Here is an 18,163-nt window from a genome sequence, read left to right as displayed (position 1 = left end):
TTAAAATACAGAAACCTTGGCTTAGGGATACTTTTCTTTCCATATTTTACCAGTTACGATGACATTAAGGATAACTAACATTACTGACTCATTTGCCAGGTGCTTTGAGACCTTGGAGCTAGGTTCGGTTATTTGCTGCTGCACTGAGAGGCAGGGTTGTGAACCTTGAAGGTGGCAGAAAGACATTTATCAGGAATGCTTTGAATTTCAGTTTAGGCATCGTAATGTGAGAAAGACGACAAGTTTTGGTTGATTGTTATTTATAAAAGAGAAAAAGTATTGTAAAACCAGTCTATTGACTAGGATTTTATGTTGTTCTCTGATCCTATTTTACCAGCCATCTCCCTTCCACTGTGGCGCATCCTCCAGCCCTGACGGATCGGATGAGCAGTGGCGGGGCTGGGTGAGCATCCTCATGCCTGCGTGCCCTGCGCCGGGCAGATGAGGCCCATCAAGATCTCCTTCCTGGTAAGGAAAAGAGCAGATCCCGCTCTGCGTGATGAGCTAGTGTAGATGCAGGATTTGTCCAGTGTGAAAAAAAAAAAAAATAAAAAATCAGACTGTTATAAAAATCCCAGCTACAGCTAAAACAAAAATTCCCCATGCCTCAGGGAGAAGGGCTGTGTATGAGAGGGTAGCCAGGAAAGCCAAGCTCAGCTGTAACATTACTCCTGCCCTGTCAATTAGGTGAAATGCTTGTTTTAACATTGCAGCGAACTGGGTAACGTAGAATATTTTTGGCTGGAACAGTCTGACCCAATCTTCTGCAATGGTCCACTATTAATGGCAGTAGCCCTGATACGTGGAAGTTAAAGGAGGCTCCAGGGGAATCGAGGATTTCTCTAAGGGGATTATATCCGTCCCCGAAACTGGGGCCGGCAGAGGTCTGAGTCTCCTTGCTCGAGCCTGGTGAAGAAGCCGGCTCCCGCTTCCTCGCGAATCTTTCCTTCCAAAAAACGTGCCGGCTGTCATTTGAAGAGGGATTTTTTGGCAGCGAGCTTGTCGCGTTCCGGCGTGGCGAGAGCCGCAAGCGCCGGCCGGAGCGGGTCCGCCGGCGTGAGGCGTCTCCTTGAGCGTGAAGCCTCTCCCCAGGTCACCTCCGGCACGTTTCGGGAGCTTCCAAACCATCTTCTTTGGAAATACCGTCGGTTTACAGGGACGGGGGAAACGGGTCGGCGTGCGCGGGGCAGGGTTGGTTTCCGAAATACGGCCCCATCCCACCGCTACCGGTGATGGGGATCCCCGCCGACCCCGAGTGAGGTGAGGAGGGGTCTGGTGGACATCCACGGACGCTGCTGCAGGCCCCGGCGGCGGGGTCACCTCCTGTGAGAAACGAACAAATAAATAAACAAAAACCCCAAACCGGGGAGGGAACGGGGCGGGGGGGGGAGAGGGGAAAAAAAAAAAAAAAAAAAAAAAAAAGTTGCACTTGAGGTTAACGCTGCTCTCCGCTGCAGAGCTGATGACATCAATGTTGCCATGGTGACAAAAATCTTCACTTAGGTATGGTGAGCGCCCTGAGCTTGCGGCTGCCAAGGAAACCCGCCCGAGCTCCGGCACACAGCCACTGCGGCGGCCCTGGGGCCTTCCTCCTCCTCCTCCTCCTCGCCCTGCCCCGCTGCCGAGGGGCTCTGGGCTGCTCCCTGTCTCTCACGGCAGTTAGCTGGTGAAATCTTCCATTTTTCGTCCCCGCTGCCCTCCCAGCAGCTCCAGCGCGGTCCCCGGGAAGGCCGAGGGGACGCGGCGGCTGTGCGGCCGGCCGCCGCTGGCACCGCGAGTGACCTCCCGTCCGTCGACGGGCTCCGGCCTCTTCGCGGAGGCCCGAGCAAACCCCTTGGCCTCCACCCGCTCACGAATGAAGTCACTTCGGTTTTTGGGGCCCGGTTGGAACCGACGCCGGGCTCGAGGGCCGCAAGGAGCCCGGGCTGGCGGGGGAGCCCCTTCTTTTCCCGGGGAAGCGCCAGCCGCAGGGCCTGTGAGGGCCCTCAGCACCGGGGACCACTGCCCGCGGAGAATTAGGGGAATTCATGAGATGAAGCAACTGTGTTTATCCCCACCGCCGCGTTTTCCCCTCTTTTCATCAGTACAAATGAGCAACTCCTCCTAAAGGTTGGTTGTTCCCTTGAAATCCGCTGATTTCAGACAAGAGCAGTCATTAGTCACCAGGATGAGCCCGTGGGCTAACGAGCAGTGACTGAAGTGAGGGAAAATATTTGGCGAGAGGTTTGGGTCTGAGTAAAGCCCCGGTTTCAGTGCTGTGCGCGGCTGAAGCCGTGCTGTAGCCTGGCCAAGCGTGAGCATCCTGACCGGTGCTCCCACAGCGGCTTTGACAGCCCAAAAAGATCCCAAAGGGCTCTCCAGCATCGCGGGAGGTCCTTTGGTGGCTGCTGGCTGAGGGGTCTGTCCTGCCATGAACTCACCTCCAATGAAAAAGTATTACCCTGTCCAATGAAAGCTGATGGAAAAGGTTCTTTTTTTTTTAGTGTATTTTAAGGCAGGCCTGAGTGAAGATCAAGCAGTCTGAGGATTTTTGTTTGGTCTTGTTTTTTTAAATGGATATGGAGTAGAGGCTTAAAGGCTCCAGTGATTTGTCGTGGCAAATGATGCCACTGCATCGCTTCAAACGCGGCAGCGGCCAGCCCTGCGCGACCCAGCAGAGACCCTCCGATTGCCCGTCTGCACCCCGAGGTACCGCTCTAGCTTTTAATTTAGAAGCTGGGGGTTTGGATCTTGGTCAAGCTGTTGTTATTTCAGAAAAAGAAAAAAGAAGGGGGAAAAAAAAAAAAAGAAGAACCGATCTGTCTAGAAGAGAAACATCTGCTGGCATGCGAGACACTGCTGGCTTTCAGGCTTTGGGGTCTGCGATTAATCAGGCTCCGAGTTGCGCCACTGCCGAGACCGCGGACAAGTTGAGCCGCTTGCTGGAAAGGAAAGGAAAAGCTCGGCAGTGGTACGGCACGGCAGAGCCACCGAATCCCGCACGGCACGTGGGAGCCGGCCTGCCGGCGGTGGGGAGCCCTCCCCAAGGGTGTGCTGCAGCGCGGGTGCCCGAGGGTCAGCACCACCTCACCCCGTTTTTATTTTTGATGGAAAAAGGCACAGTTTGCCAGCAGGCAGAACTATGGTTCAAGGAAAGCCCAACCTGCTGCTTGAACTCTAAAAGACACTTTAAAAAAAATCCAACAGTTTTGCAGTAAAATTACTCAGTTTTGTTATACCGCTGTGGTAGGAGCAAAGGTGATTAACTAATACCAAATCTCTGGAGAAAATGAAGGATCTTTTTTTAGGCCTGAATTTTCGAGACTAATTATCGAATTACTGATAATCCTTTCAAAATAATTATGAATTTTACACACTACCAGATCTCCACTACCCGATTTCTGGTCACAGGAGAGGAGTGTAGTCAAGGGGAAGTGACTCATTGCTGCCAGTAGTTGAAATTAATGACATACTTATCTGGAAATATTCTTGTCAGTGGCTTTTCTTTGTAGTCCGAGTTGGGACAATAGCAATGAAATCGTCTCTGAGGACAGCAGTACCCTTGCTGTGATGGTTGCAGGGCTGGAGGATCAGCTCTAGTAAGCATAGGATCAGATGAGTTATGGGTTTTAAGGCCAAAAAAACCCATTCCGAATGTTTAGGCTGACTTGCTGCCCAGTTTGCTCCCTAATTCCCATGAGAACCCCACAAGTGGTATTTACTGGGGAGAGAACGGAGAAAGGAGGTGATGAGGAAAAACAGCAATCAGCTGTGGGACCTTGGGATGGGGCTTTTTTTAATTGTTCTTCTCGCATATGCCACAGAAAGCCCTTTCACATCCTGCATTATCTTTTCTATAAGCAAAAACTCTTACAGGAGAGCCCGGCTTTAAATATACATGGAAGAAAAATCCTTCCCCTGCTTGCGCCTGGAGTTACCCAGCCTGTCACCTTCCCGGAGAGAAACAGCAGTGACTGTGCAAGCAGAAAGCTGTACTTTCTGGACTGCTTAAAAGCCCTGCCCTGCCAGCCAGATTATTGATCAAGGGAAAACGTCGGCATTTCAGAAGCTTCCCCAAAAAGGCACGGAGCCCGCTCAGCTCCCGCGCGTCACTGGGGCTGTTTTTATCCGTGGATTTTCCGGCACGTTTAGCAGAGCTGGGTCGCCCAGGAGGGACCCTGGCAGAATCTCCCCGCTGAGTGACTCACGCTCACACATCATGGGAACGCGGGCTGGCTTCAACATACTGCACTTTTCAACTCTGATTCATGCCACCCCAGGAGAGTAAATAAGGCAACTCCACACACATCTCGGCTGTGACGAGTTGCCTTCCCACTGAAATGTGTTGGGGTAAATGGCACTGCCAGTGAATACTGTCACCTCTAACTTAGCCAGCAATTTCCTAAATAGGGCAAAATGTCTTTTTGCACGTATACCACGAGTCTCGTCGCAGCCCAGGATACCTGCCGTCTTGCACGTTGCGGGAGGTCTTTACTAAACCAAAGATGCTGGGCTAATTTCACTGAGCTTTGTAGCAGGTTTGCCAAAGCCTGGGGACATTTATTAGCAATCTGGGGTTGTCACTTTTCAGGCAGATCATTTCTTCACAGATCGCTTCAGAGGGGTGATTCAAAAAAGCAAAGAGCATCATTTGTCTGGATGATTCCCAAAAGCAGGGTAAGCCAGGTCACTGCTGCAGAAGGCGTTACTTGATATTGATGTGTTTAGCACCACAGAGACAAAAATCGGGAGCAGATCTTTTTCAAAGGGATCTAAACGAATTACGTATCTGAAATCAGTTGTTTGGGGAAAAACCTCTAGCTGTCATTACTGGTACCTGAATGGTGGTGAGTCACCAGATTACATCCTTGGGTCAGGGAAATGGGTAGCCAGATAACTAGATATCTAGTTGCCTGTTAAGCCAGTGAAGCGATTCAGCTAAAAAGCCTCGTGTAGAGGTCAGATGCTTTTTTTGGTACAATTTCACTCCCATCCTGGCTTGCGGCTTTGGCCACGAAAGCCCAAGGAAAGCACCGGGGTGCTCCTTACATCTCCCATTCAGCCTCCGCAGCTGGTGATCGCAGGCAGCAGCAGCGGGCAGCCCCTGCCCCGGGTTAGCTCCCGCTAATGCATGACACTGCACACCCAGTGACTCAGCAGGAGTATCTCTGCAGAAATCATCAAAAGAAGGAAGCCTTAGACGTTTCCTGATAGCAGATCGTGGATTTGTGCTTTTTATTTAGCCTCATCTGTCATTAAGAAGACCATGTAGGTATCAGTCTGCGCTGAACGTGTTCTTACGCAGGTTAGCCAAACGGAGGGGCAAAAGCTATTGAATAAGAATTAAATGAATTGGGTGCTTTATTCCCAATGAATACCAGCTCCTCCGGTTCTTTGCTCCCTTGGGCTTCAAGAAAAATCTCAGTCTTTTCCTTAAACCTGCAAGAGAGAAATATCCACGGCAGCATAATTAGCACATGCTATGCCACCTCTTACATTGCTGAAATAATGTCTTTCTTTCAAAATAAAGAAAGAATGAACCCCCCCTCATTTGATTACACGTTCTGTTCTTTCCTTCAGGCTTGTCAACATGAAGCACAGAGATTGCCTAATCTGTTCTTGTTATTTAATTACGTGACTATGGTACGCTGCTCTGGCTTCTGTCCATAACCCATCACAACTGGCACCGCATTCCTGCCCAGCCTCCGAGTACTTCAAACACCGGTGGGTAAGGGAAGCGTGTCCTCACGTCTCTGCCTATCGGGTGCTGCGAGTGGTTAGCAAACACCGGAGTAAGGACACGACTTGAATCCAGCTGAGGGTTCGGTAAGCGAAGCGCTGGCTCCCCAGCATCCAGGCCTGTGGTCCCGGGGGGACTTCAGCCAAGCCCTTGAGGAGGAGGCGGGTGGATGCGTTGGGTGTCCACACCCTCCTCGGCGTGCCCGCTCCCTGGGCGCGCAAGCTGGGATTTGCACGCCGGCGTCCTCGTCACGCTCCCGGTAATCCTCCCGGCCCCGGGGTGCGGGATGAGCCAGGCTACGCCGGGTCCGGGTCCCTCCGCGGGATGCCGGCAGCTCCCGGTGGGAGCCGAGCTCCAGACCTTGCACAAGTCCTCCGCTGGCCAGCCAACGTCTGCTGCCCTCGGGGGAGACCTGCAGCCGGCCTGCGTTTGGGGGCAGCTTAATCCGGCCACTTAAAAAAAAAATAAAAGTCCTTCTGCTAAAGGAAGGACTGTTCCTTTACTGTTCAAGGAAGGACGGAGAAGCCCAGCTGTACGGCTCAACGGCATGGATGAGAGTTGGGCTTTGGTTATGTTGTATCTGATGAATTTATCCTCTCAGCCTCAGTCAAACCATCTGCACACCTGGTCCCTAAATCATTGTCTACGTGGTCTTGTTATTTATTCAGTCTCCCTCACAGAGCTATTGAGGTCCTGGGCTTAAGAACGTAAAACGTCTCTCCAGGACAGAGTCTGTGCCCTCCGCTGTTGACAGTTTCCCCACGCGTGGCCCTCAGCAGCGTATTTGTGTATGCCAGAGAAGGAAATAAGGAGAACTTGGTCCCCGCTGGCTTAAGCCTTGAGACACAAGGTGCTTTTCTTCCCCTGCCGCTGGCAAGGAAATGGGTTGCCATCAAGATGGCAAACAGCCTAAAAATAAGGTCTTCTGTGTGAGGTTGGTGTAGCACTTGGAAGTGGTCCCTAGCAGCAGGATAGAGGTGTGACAGGGGGCTTAGAAGAGCCACTTGGATCAATAGCTTTGCACAAGCGCTTCGGTCCGTTACAATTTTCATTAGGCGAACACCTGCAGAGGCACAGAGCAATGTCCTTTCCACTGCGTCGGTCCCATTTGCCTGTATCTAAGCAGCTTTGCCTTGAGGGTAACATGGACCTTATAGGGCTCCTGCACTGAGACTGACTTCTTCCAGCACCAGGTCTATAACACACAGGTGAAAAAGGAGGGCTTTCGACTGGAATTTGGTGCTCGTGTTTCTTAGGCTTTGGGCATCCCCGCTTAAATTCACGGGGTGGTGAAGGGTGAAGTGCCTTTTTTCCTCTGCTTTCATTTCATTTTGCTTGCTTCATTTGGGCTTCATCATAGCGGTCCTTGGGCCCAGGGCCAGCACTTAGCAGCAGCAGTAGCACAGGAATTGATTTCAGCAGAAGCAGAGAATTCCCTGAATTATTAATGTTAATAGTAGACAAACCACAGGACACAAGCAAAAATATACAGAAGGAAGAGCTGAAGCATGAGGATGGCAGCCAGAACCATTAGGGTGATGAGAGACAGAACTGGAATAGAGAGAGAAGTCCCAGGTGACCGGGACCAAGACAGAGCACAAGCAAGGAAGGTTTTGGGCAAATCCAAAAGCAAAGAAGTGCACCCCTTGGAGGTGTTCCCAAACGCTATGGGTACACGCGCTGTTACCTATCGGGGTTTTATAACCAGCAGCGAGCAGCTCACACGCAGAAATTCCTACATAGCGAAAGACGCGTGCGCCGTGCCTGCATTAAAAACCTGCTGGTGGGGCCGGGGACATTCCTTGTGTTGTGCCCATCCCCTGTGTGGAGGTGGCCCTTGAGGTTGCCCGGTCCATACAACACTGGGTGGCTCGTTGGCAGTCTGCCTGGCACGTCCTAGTTGTGTTTCTCAGAAGCCCTCCGTGTTTTCAGCTGATTTGCTTTGACATCAGCAGCCGGCAAGAAGTTCTCTGTGTCGGGGTGCGTGGGAGTGCTATGTGACACCTTAATCATGCTAAACAGGAACACACATTCAGATTTCCTCGGCGTTTCAAAGAAATGTGATTTCCTTTGTGCTGCAAAGAAAGAGTTGACTTGATTGCGACTCTCTGTGGAGATCAGCTCTGGTGCCTGTGAATTAGGGTGCCAGGATCTCATTCTGGGAAAAAAAAGGGAGATAAAACATACCGGGCTTTCAAGCTGCAACCATCAGGGTTAAGCTTCTTGCTGGTAACTGGGGGTGGTTTTGAGGAGAGCTGTTTAATTTAATTGGCCAACGTATCAAGAAATCAGATTTTGTTCAAAAATAAAAATGTGTATACAGTCAAAGTATCAGCAAATATCATACTAAATTCCAATTTCTGAAACAGTTGTTAGTCATTTAGCACAGGCATTAGAAACTAATTCAAAGTGGAAAAGACTGATTCACTTGTTAATTTATTTCTCCCCCCCCCCATATGGGTGACAAACATTTAAAATCTCAGTGAAAACTCAACTAGCGATGGTTCAGTATAGATTTAGCTGAGCATTTGCTGGCCTGGATGAGACGAAATAATGGCAGGGAAGAGTTGTGAGAGACCTGGTAGCACAGGGCCAGGCGAAGAGTGATACGTGACGTAGGGTGGGATTTTATAGCTGGTGTGATTTGTGATATGCGACAAGGCTGTTGGAAAAGCTGGATTTGCTGGTGTGCTCATGCTGCTGACAGCCTCACTCGCTCAGCCTTGCTTATCCAGAGGCACAGGACTGCTCGGATGGTTGGCATGAAAATGCCTTTCATTTTTATTTCATTTATGAGATAACACTAAAACCTCTGTTTGGTAAATAACCATGCATAGTAATAAGAAAAACTCCTGTTGGATCTGATAAAGGAATTTGAATGATTATGCTCAACTTAGAAAATGGCTGTGTTCCTGCTAGATATGTACCCAAAACATAGGTCTGAAATGGGGTATTGTCCAGTAACCGCTGTCACATGGCAGTCAGGTTTTCCATGGGGTTCACCGGGCATGTGATAATTGTTGCTGCCCGACAGTTTTAGCTTTCAGCACCGAATTAACTATTGCCTAACCCTATTCACATAGCGTGCAAAAAAAGTAGGTCACTCAAGACAGCAGGTATTTCTCGGCTTGGAAAACCACTTCTGCATGCTCGCAGTTCAGCGGCTCCTCTAAAGAAAGGATTACATCCATTGCCACCAGGCTCCTACCCCAGCCGCCTCTTCAAGGGAGCAGCGACCCTCCTTCTTCTCCCCAGTGCAACGTGAGGGTGCTTTTCCTTTTCCAGGTGGACTGCTCTGAGACAGGGAATGTCCCCTTCCATCTTCAGTGACAATGATCTTCTTGTTTTAATCGCGAGCTAATGATAAGCTCACCTTGCTCTCTGAATCGGGGTCTGGACTTCCAGTCTCAGAGTGGGAAATGACATCTCTGCCGCAAGGGGAAGCTGACCGGAGGATGAATTTCTTCTCCCATGCCTTGGTCTGCTGTTCCTCTGCGATGTCGTGAAAGCCAGGTGCTGCCCAGGAGCAGGATGAGCCCCGCTCCCCACGGCTGCCGAGGGTCACCGGGGTGCACGGTGGTGTCCAGGGCCCAGGGACGACGGGATAGTCCCCACGGAGGTGGCCCAGGAGATGGCTGCTGGTAGAGCAGCACTGCCCTGGAAAGCAGGACAGTACGGACCGGCACAAACAGGGTGGGCTTGTCCTATGAGCTTCTTCAGAGGAGTTCAGCATTAGGTCGAGAAGGTTGGATGTTTGTCCAACGTCGATGTTCGTCGACGAGCTGCTCTTTCCCACGGTGCTCAGGCGTTCTCCTTTGCCTTGCTCGGGGGGGGATTAAGGCAGTTTGCACGAGCGGTTCTTGGCACCCAACCTACCCCGTATTTTGTGCTCTGAATCCTGCCTGCCGGGCTGGGGTTAAGGAGGCTGGTCATCTGCAGGAAAGCAGACCCAGGCAGGAGCTTTCCACAGCTCCCTCGCAGTCGCTTTGCCACCCAGTCCCACACCCGAACGGGCTTTCTGTCACCGCCTGCTCTTGCCTTATTTAAGCTCTCCACGTTGCGCGCCCGGCTGCTGGCGTGTACGGCAGGAGGCAGACCTGTGACGGCACGTTTCAGCGCGGTGGTGAGCGGCAAAGTGGTTTTTGCTCCCTCGGCTAAGATACATCTACTTGCATCTTTATATGGATTGGAGAGCAGCGCTGGCATCAGGCCAGCCTCCATCGCTGCTCTTTCTCACTGGCTAGAGCAAGGGGCTCTCCCGCTATACCTTTGTCAGAGCTTGGGGATCGATGTCATTTTAGAGCTGCGGTTCAGCAGTCACAGAAAATTACCTGCGTAAAAATACAGTGCAGGGAATGTTAGCTAAGCTTCACTTAGATCACTGCAGATGTGTTATTTTGGGAGAGCATTCATACTGTGCAGTCCTTATTCAGACAAAACTGCAATTGACGTAATTTTTTCCATAATGTTGCTTTTATTTGAAATGATATCTATACATCTTGTACAAATCAAACTAATAATAAGCATTTCCATGACAGACTCTACTTATGGATTAATTTTGGAATTTAGTTTATAGACATGATTTGACTTCAGTGGGATTTATGTCCCTAAAAGGACTGCAGCAACAGGGGACAAATGCTAGAAAGTGGCTTTTTGTCTATAATTCAACATATTTGTTTGTGGAACCCTGAACAATCTTCCATCTGAAAACTGCCTTGTCACCTTTTGATTTACAGCATTTTCCTTTGCCTTTCCTCTCTACAACTCGGTATTTCTTACAAGGCAGGTATTGTCAAATCTCTTTCTTCAAACATATAATAACCACCTTTTGTATTGAACAGGCGTATAAATTACTCAGCTTATATGACAGAACAGAAAATAAAGAGTTGAGTATCTGGCAGAGATGCCAAAGAGTGATGTTATTATAACCTTACTGTGAAAGATTTGCCAACAGAAAGTTACATATCAGTGAGGTAACCGATGACAATATTTCCTTTATTACACCAAATATGAGAAAACATTATTGTATGATATATTTCCAGACAACTCACACCTCTCTTGTCGGGATGTTCAGTAGCCATCCTTGTGCATAACAGATGGGATTTATAGCTTAAATAGACCCCAGGCATTGAAAGACATACAATCACAGGGTTTACGCCTGTCAGTATTACAGCCTTATTATTCAGACCTTCTTGGGAATTTTTCCAAGATGTTTGTTTTTTAGTGGAAAATAGTGTTCCTGCAAAATTAAAATCTTGCAGGTTTTCAATTTTCCTTTATGAAAATTATACCAGGAATAGAGTAGCTATTGCAAAGTGGAGCGGTCCACATGAAACCAAATCACAGTGCTTGGCTCGGAGCAGTTTCAGACATCCACCCATCCTTGCGTGTCATCTGCTGCCATCAGATGTATGGGATTTGTGTTCAGATGCTTTGTCCCGCCAGTTTCTGTGAAGAGGCTTGGCTTCCCAAGGCACCTGCAGTCATCTTCTGGGTGGAGCAATGCAATCCACCCTGGCGGCTAGCAAACCCGGAGTCCCTTGGGCGCAGAGGTAAAAGGAAGCACACTGTAGCCTTGTAGGCAAAGCTGAAGATTTCAGTTTATAGGGGACAAGAAGATTACAGGGTTGAGAGGCAGCTGTAGCTGCCTCTCCGTGTTGGGGTTTATCCACTCAAACTTGTACGGCCCTCTTTAAGCCTCAGAATAAAGTGGCCTTTCCAAGGGTAGTGGGGACAGCACAACACAGCCACTGAAACAGAAACCCAAAACTTTATCTCATCAGCTCCGATCTCGGTGGCTGACTGCATCCCGAAGCAACCCCGTTCCCTAGTGACTGGTGGGAATGGCTAACCCTCCCCTCAATATCACCTGTAGCACCCGATCAATAACGAGCAGCATTATCATCAGCGCTTTCTGCTTGATTTATCGGTGCTTATAAGCAATCAGCTGACTTTGGATGGAGGCTTAGGATCAACCTGGCTGAAGTGGAAAAAAAAAAAAAAAAAAAAGAGCGAGCTAAAAGCTCTTGGTAGCCCTTTGCTGGCGGTTGGGCTTTGGTGCACAGCTCCACCTCATGGTAACTGCACAAATATGCAAGGAAAGAATTGGAGCTGTGGTTTGGCCTCACAGGGTGGTGAATGACACCGTTTCCTTCGTAAGATAATCGCCGAGTGTCACCAAGTCAAACAGACTTAACCGAGACTCTGGAAATCAGGGTCAGGTACAGCCGAAATCTCGGCATTGACCTTTTTCTACTCAAGGCGTGAAAAGTCGCACACCGGCTTTGGCTGCTCTGTATCGTTTCCCCTGTCTGCGTTACAGGTTGGGTGAGTAGTGCTGCCCACTGTAAAGGCCACCCAATACTTCCCATTATCCTACTCTTTCATGCATTTATAAATCTTTGTTTACAAATTTTTGGGAGGCTGAAAATTTGCAGGCTTCGGAGAAACTTGCTGCTCAAGTAAACTAGTTGTTTGTGGACACAGGATGAGAGGGATGCCAACTGGCATGTGTTCTAAAACAGGCTTTCAAACTTTATTATTTTCCTTCTCAACCGCTTTTGTGCTAATGTTTCAGCTCGGGAACGTGACCTTTGCCGGCCCGAGGCCGAGCCGTGCTTTGTGCCTGCTTCTTGCTGTTCCCATCAGAACTAAACAAAACCCATTAAAAATGTAAAATGTTGTGGCCTCAGTAGAGATTTCTTTATCGCCTCCTTCTCCGCACGCCAGCTCCGGTTCCATCACGGCCTCCGCATCCCGTGAGATGTCCACCAGAGCTTGCAGGAGTCCCAGGCAGGAGCTGGGGTGGCCGGGGACACCCCTGTCCCCAGAGCCCTGGCATGGCAGCTCCCCGTTTCACAATCTCTGCTGCCCTCGCATGGCACGTCTAGGAAAGAAAATGAGCCAGTTTGGGGCAAATTCAAAGGCATGATTTGACTATGACACTTTGGTTTGTGAATGCTAATACAGGCTCGCAGGCAGTTTTGCAAGTGCTGATGTAACCCTTTCCGCAGCAATAATACTGAAAATTGATCATCGCTGGACTCTGGCACATTCAAAATCATGTTCAGGAATAAAGCTGAGCTTCTGTAGGAAAGGTCTTGAAAGCTGCACTTGTCCTTGTCTGCTCTTTGGTAAGTGTGTTGGTTTTTTTTTTTTTTCTTTATAATGTGATTTTGCTCTCCATCCAAAGTTATCAGGAAGCTAATCAGCTAGACCTCCCAAGAGCAAATCATTACCTAGGAAAATATTACTCATCCTGAAGACCAAACACAGCCTCGAGCCCTGCTTTGAATAGATATCGAAGAAGGATGTTCCAACCTGATGGTAATAGTAAAAATTTTGTTTGCATTAGGGTCTTCTTCCTGCTGTTAGTAGTAAACATTGTATTTTATAAAAGTATCAAATTATAGATGTAACTACCAAGAAAGTCTGAATTCAGTCTGCTTCTCAGCTATGAGAAACTCTGGTACTCTAAACGTGGTCAGTACAGTATCCTGCTAGTTCTAGTTATAACTTAGTAGACCTTTGCTTTCATTTTATTTAAGCTTAATTTTAGTGCAAAGTTGTTCTTACTGTTCACCTCCCCGCTGTTAAATCCCCAGATAATATTTGCAATATGATGCACAATTGTGTGTACGCTCTTGTAGAAATTGCTAAAACCAAAGAAAGCTCGTTGTACGATGGCTAGTAATGTATAGCATGCAAAGGACTAAAACCACCATATCATGGGGTATGAGCCATATTCAAATATAGGTCACGTGCAAGAGCAGATTTGAGAAGATAAGCTGCTAAACTGGCTTATCTCTGGGAGAAAGTCAAGCTGACAGACTAAAACAGCTGAGCTAATAGCTAAGTTGATCTTTAATCCATCTTTGTTGTAAACTATCTAGAAAGAGATCACTAGGCACTAAGTAGCCTGTGTGGATGAGTTAAATGATAAAACCTGAGAAAAATCACTGAGAAACTGAGAAGGTCAAGGTTTTGAAGCCTAAAAACTACTGTAATGGCATAATTGTATAAAATGCAAAGCAGAAGAAAGGCAGCCCTCTTGGTGCCAGGCAAACAAAACACGGCTGCTGTTACTCTAGATGAGTTCCTTGATCTGGTTTACCATGTGTCCGTGCAAACGCAGCACCCTTGGGAAGAGCAGATGTAACTGGTGAAGGTGGGATGAAAGTGTTTGGTCGTGTTGTGCAATTTCATTTTTATGGCTGGATGAAGGGCTGTGGCACAGGCAGAAAGAGAGCGTCTTTTCTGGTCGTTGTAAGGTTTTACAGCTGTCAGAGGGCTGGAGCAGACCTTGCGCTGGTAGATGTTGGGGTGTCTGGAGGTGACTTTGCTGATGTGGTTAGATTTAGCTGCTCAATTACATTTTCCCTTTGAAAGAGACAAGTAAAAAAAAAAAATCCAGCGGGTGCGTAGCATGAAGAAAAGACGCTTAGGAGCCAAGCCAGAAACTTGTACGCTTCTGCTGAGGTAGCAACGTTTCTGCTAAATGAATCCCCAGCAGAAAGTCTGCTAATACTGGATGTAGGCAGTGAGTGGCATCGTGGTATCACAGAAGAAGCAGCAGAGCAAAAAAAGGAAATGATTAGACCCAGCAGGGAGATAGATGAGAGGCTGAGGAGGAGTTATTCTCAGAATGGGGGATCCTACCTGTATTTCAGTGTCCTGTTCCTATGCCCAAGCATGATAAGCTGTATACACTGCAGCTTATGGAAATAAAGTCATTTGCCAGTGGAGCTTGTGTTGCTCCTTCCTCTGTGCCCTGCAGTCCCCAGCGATAAGAAAAGCAGTCATGTCTCTCCTCTCCCCTTTGAACTGATGTGCCTTGTTCATGGCTCGTAGAAATGCACAGCATAAATAACAGATCTTGATGATGGAAACACCTGGTACATTGGACTCACTGACCCATTACTAGTTTATCACTAAAAAGGAGGATGGCATAGATAGTACTAGAAGCAAGGGCATGAATCCTGGCATGGGTAACAAAACAAGCGTCAGAGTGCTCGCAAATAGCATAGATGATATTTTAACCTCTTGGGAGAGGAGAACTTTAGGGATCTGACTAATGCAAAGATGCTCACTGGTGTTTCTGGGTCACTGGCTTGAAACCACAGCAGCCAGGAGCTCATGGAAGGCTTGCTGATTTATCGTAACTGAGAGCTCGAGGCAGGAGGAGTGGAACGGGAGCTGGAGCAAGTCTGCTGACTGAGGCTTACAGTCCACACACCATAGCCTTCCAGCTTCAGGGAACGCAACAGAAGGGACGTATAAATGTGATGTGACATATATGAATAGGAATATTACTTTGGCAGTCTCCTCCTGTGTTATATTCTCAGTGGCAGCACTTATAAATCATCTGCTCTGTTATGTTTTATTATCTGTAAGTACATGATAGGGCCAGTATTGTTTTAAAATCCAACTTATCATGCTAATTTCAAACCTCAGTGCTGTAATATTGACTTTCTTTTTATTACATAATCCTTTGCCTTCAGGAAACCAGTATAGGAGATGTTGAAGTTGCCATAAACAACTGATGTTTTTAAATATATTTCTTTTTTTGCCAACATGTTTCTATCATATGGTGCCTGAGAAAACAGAAATATAGATAAGTATAGTGGGCATATTGGCCTCAGAATTACAAATTGTTTTTTCAGTGCTACACTCATGCAGATTTAGTTTCTAAATATAGCAACGTAATTTTTATTAGCGTAGACGCCATACCAGTAGTAAAATAATAGCAACGTTAATTGTGATGATAATAGCATTAGTGGTGTTGTCTTGCTGATAAATACTGTATTCACAAATATTCCTGAAGCAAGAAGACCTGAGCAAAGAGAAGTATCTCCTTCTCTGTTTTACAACTGGGGAAACTGAGGCACAGAGCGGCTTGCCCAAAGTCACCGAGGAGCAGTTGGAGCGCTGGGGAGAGAAGAGTGCAGCTGTGGCTGCGATCCCAGGAGGACGTCTGCCCCGACATGCAAAACCCATGCCGTGCAGACCGTCTGCACCCACGCAGGGGCTCTGGCGAGGGGACTGGGAAGACCACGTTGCAATGAGCTGTTTTGAGTCCCTTGAAAAAGGCTCACAGTCTTTTTGGGCGCTGCTGTCGTCTCAGGATGCTTATGCAGCGCCTTCTGCAGAAAGCTGTCCCTGTCCTCTTCGCTGTATCGACCTCCATCATATTTGCTTTCCGCACAATTTGAGGTCAAATAAGGAAAGAAAATGAACGGCCAGCTGCTTTCCATAGAGTTCACTGGTTTCTCCTGGATGCTTTGCAAGAGTTTTGTTTAGCCCTGCTCTGACTTCCACCCGTAGCAGTATGAACAAGCAAATGAGCCACCACCGTTCTCATGCGAATATAAATGGCCTGACAGTGGTCACAGAATGGCAGCATGTCAGATGGTGGTGTTTGAAATGTGACCTGATGCTACAAAACCACAGCACAGCCTCAGTTATGTCCTTTGCTTTATTATTATGCTCTTTGTTCTCAGGGGCCTGTAGCAAACTCTACAGAAATAAGAGTGCCTGCGTTTGGGATTTTAGGGTATTTTTTTGAACAAGTTGTCACAAATCAGCTGCTAAAAATGTGTCTGCAATTTCTTAAAAAACCCATTTCCTGTAAAATCAACTAGGATTGTCACCCTGCCTGGGCTTCTTTCTCCTTCTGCAGTAACCCGGCACTTCGGTACAAGCAGTAGGGCCATTTTTAACTTGTCTTTTCTCAACTAAAACATACACAGAAAGAACTGCTGGTCTTCTCCACTTCGAGGGAAGACTAATTACAAAACATCTTCATTATGCTGGTAGAACCAGCCTACCCCCAAAGCATTCATCTTTCCTTTGAACGGTAAAAATGAAAAGAAGGTAGGGTTAAACCAGCGTGATACAGGAGCTCCACACACACTGAGGAGCAATTGCAGCTTGTTTTATCTTCAGCTGATCCAAATTTTTCTGCAGAGCCTGATTTTTGATAGAATGATTAAACACCATTTTTGAACAGGCCTGGGAAGGCAGCAAATTTGTTCTCAGCACACACATAAATAAAGCCATGATGTCTGAAGGTCTAAAAAAATTTGTAAAAGGTATGTCAGCAAGAAATAGCATTTCCAAGGCAGCTCTACTCTGAACTTTTCTGCTTGAATTTTTCAACAGAAATTATTAGTGTGGAGGTTTTTTTTTTAAATCATGGAGGTTTTCACAAAACTTGGTGATTCTTTTTCTGTTTGCAAAACACTCTCTTTTTTTTAGTGTATCATTGACAAATTGCTTAGTCTTTTTTTTTTTTTTTGCAAATCAACTGTGATATGCCTTAACGTATTTTAAGTTATTCATAGATGTCTTGGCACAATAAATTTTTCCTTTTCTCTTTGTCGTCACAAGAATCAGTCATTCACTGGCTGGGTGGATTTTTCATTAACAAATTTCAAAACACACAATGGTTTTCTTAATTACAGAGTCACTTTTTTTCGGCTTCCTCATCAGAAGATAGATGTAACTAACTGTAACATGCAGATCGAATTCTAGGTATTTCAGCCAGCTATGCTGGTCAAGGACTATTGTTGTGAGCTTCTGAGTGGTTTTGTTGCATTAATTTTTCATGAACCTTTACAGCAGTAAAGATTATCAGCTAGTTTACAGCTAATAACTAATGACCGTGAAAGGCCAAATTAAAAGCTGCTTCGTAATTTAAAGAGGCATACCTCCAGCTGATTCTCTCTTTTCCATTACTTGCTCTATTCACAATGTCAGTTTTGGATTTGTGTTTTCAGATGCCTTAGCCCTCTTCTTTCTTATCTACGTGGGCCAAGTCGGGGTAGGGACGGCAAGAGGCAGACAAGGACGGCAGGAGGAGGGACTGCCTTTTTGCTTTGTAAGTGCTGGATGAAGATGTACGTGAAACTTCAGCTTTAAACCAATTATGCCTCAGCTCTTCACCTGTGGCAATAGAGTTAATAATCTCTCATTGTTTTCCTGTCCTGTCTCTGCTATTATCTGTGCTACGATCCAAAGGAGCACTGGTTTAAGCTATAATAATTGCATTTCTAGAATAATTGCAGCTGCAGATGCAAAGTATTCCACTTGAAGTGGCATTCTTCAGTGTGAAACATGATGCCCATTGGTAACTTAGCTAACTATAGGTGAACTCGAACTTTGCATTTTTTTAGGTAAAAAAAAGTTTTCTTGTATACTTCTGTTCTCTGAGAGAAACATGAAACAAAAATATGTGTCTTTTAAATACCTAGCCCCACACTTCCTGACTGACCCAGTATGAACCACTGCTGCTCTGCACACATTATTTCCTCTCTTTGAAAAAAAAAATGTAAAGAAATTAGCCACAGTCTGGCAATACCTTGCTTTCCCATTGACTTTATCTCTCATCTTCTGGGGGTAGCAAGCTGCTCTTCACAGGGAGGTAAGCTAGAGACAGAGCAGAGA

The sequence above is a fragment of the Aquila chrysaetos genome, chromosome 9 (genome assembly GCF_900496995.4).
Source record: "Aquila chrysaetos chrysaetos chromosome 9, bAquChr1.4, whole genome shotgun sequence".
Classification (NCBI taxonomy): Eukaryota; Metazoa; Chordata; class Aves; order Accipitriformes; family Accipitridae; genus Aquila; species Aquila chrysaetos.
This window is presented reverse-complemented; position numbering follows the sequence as displayed.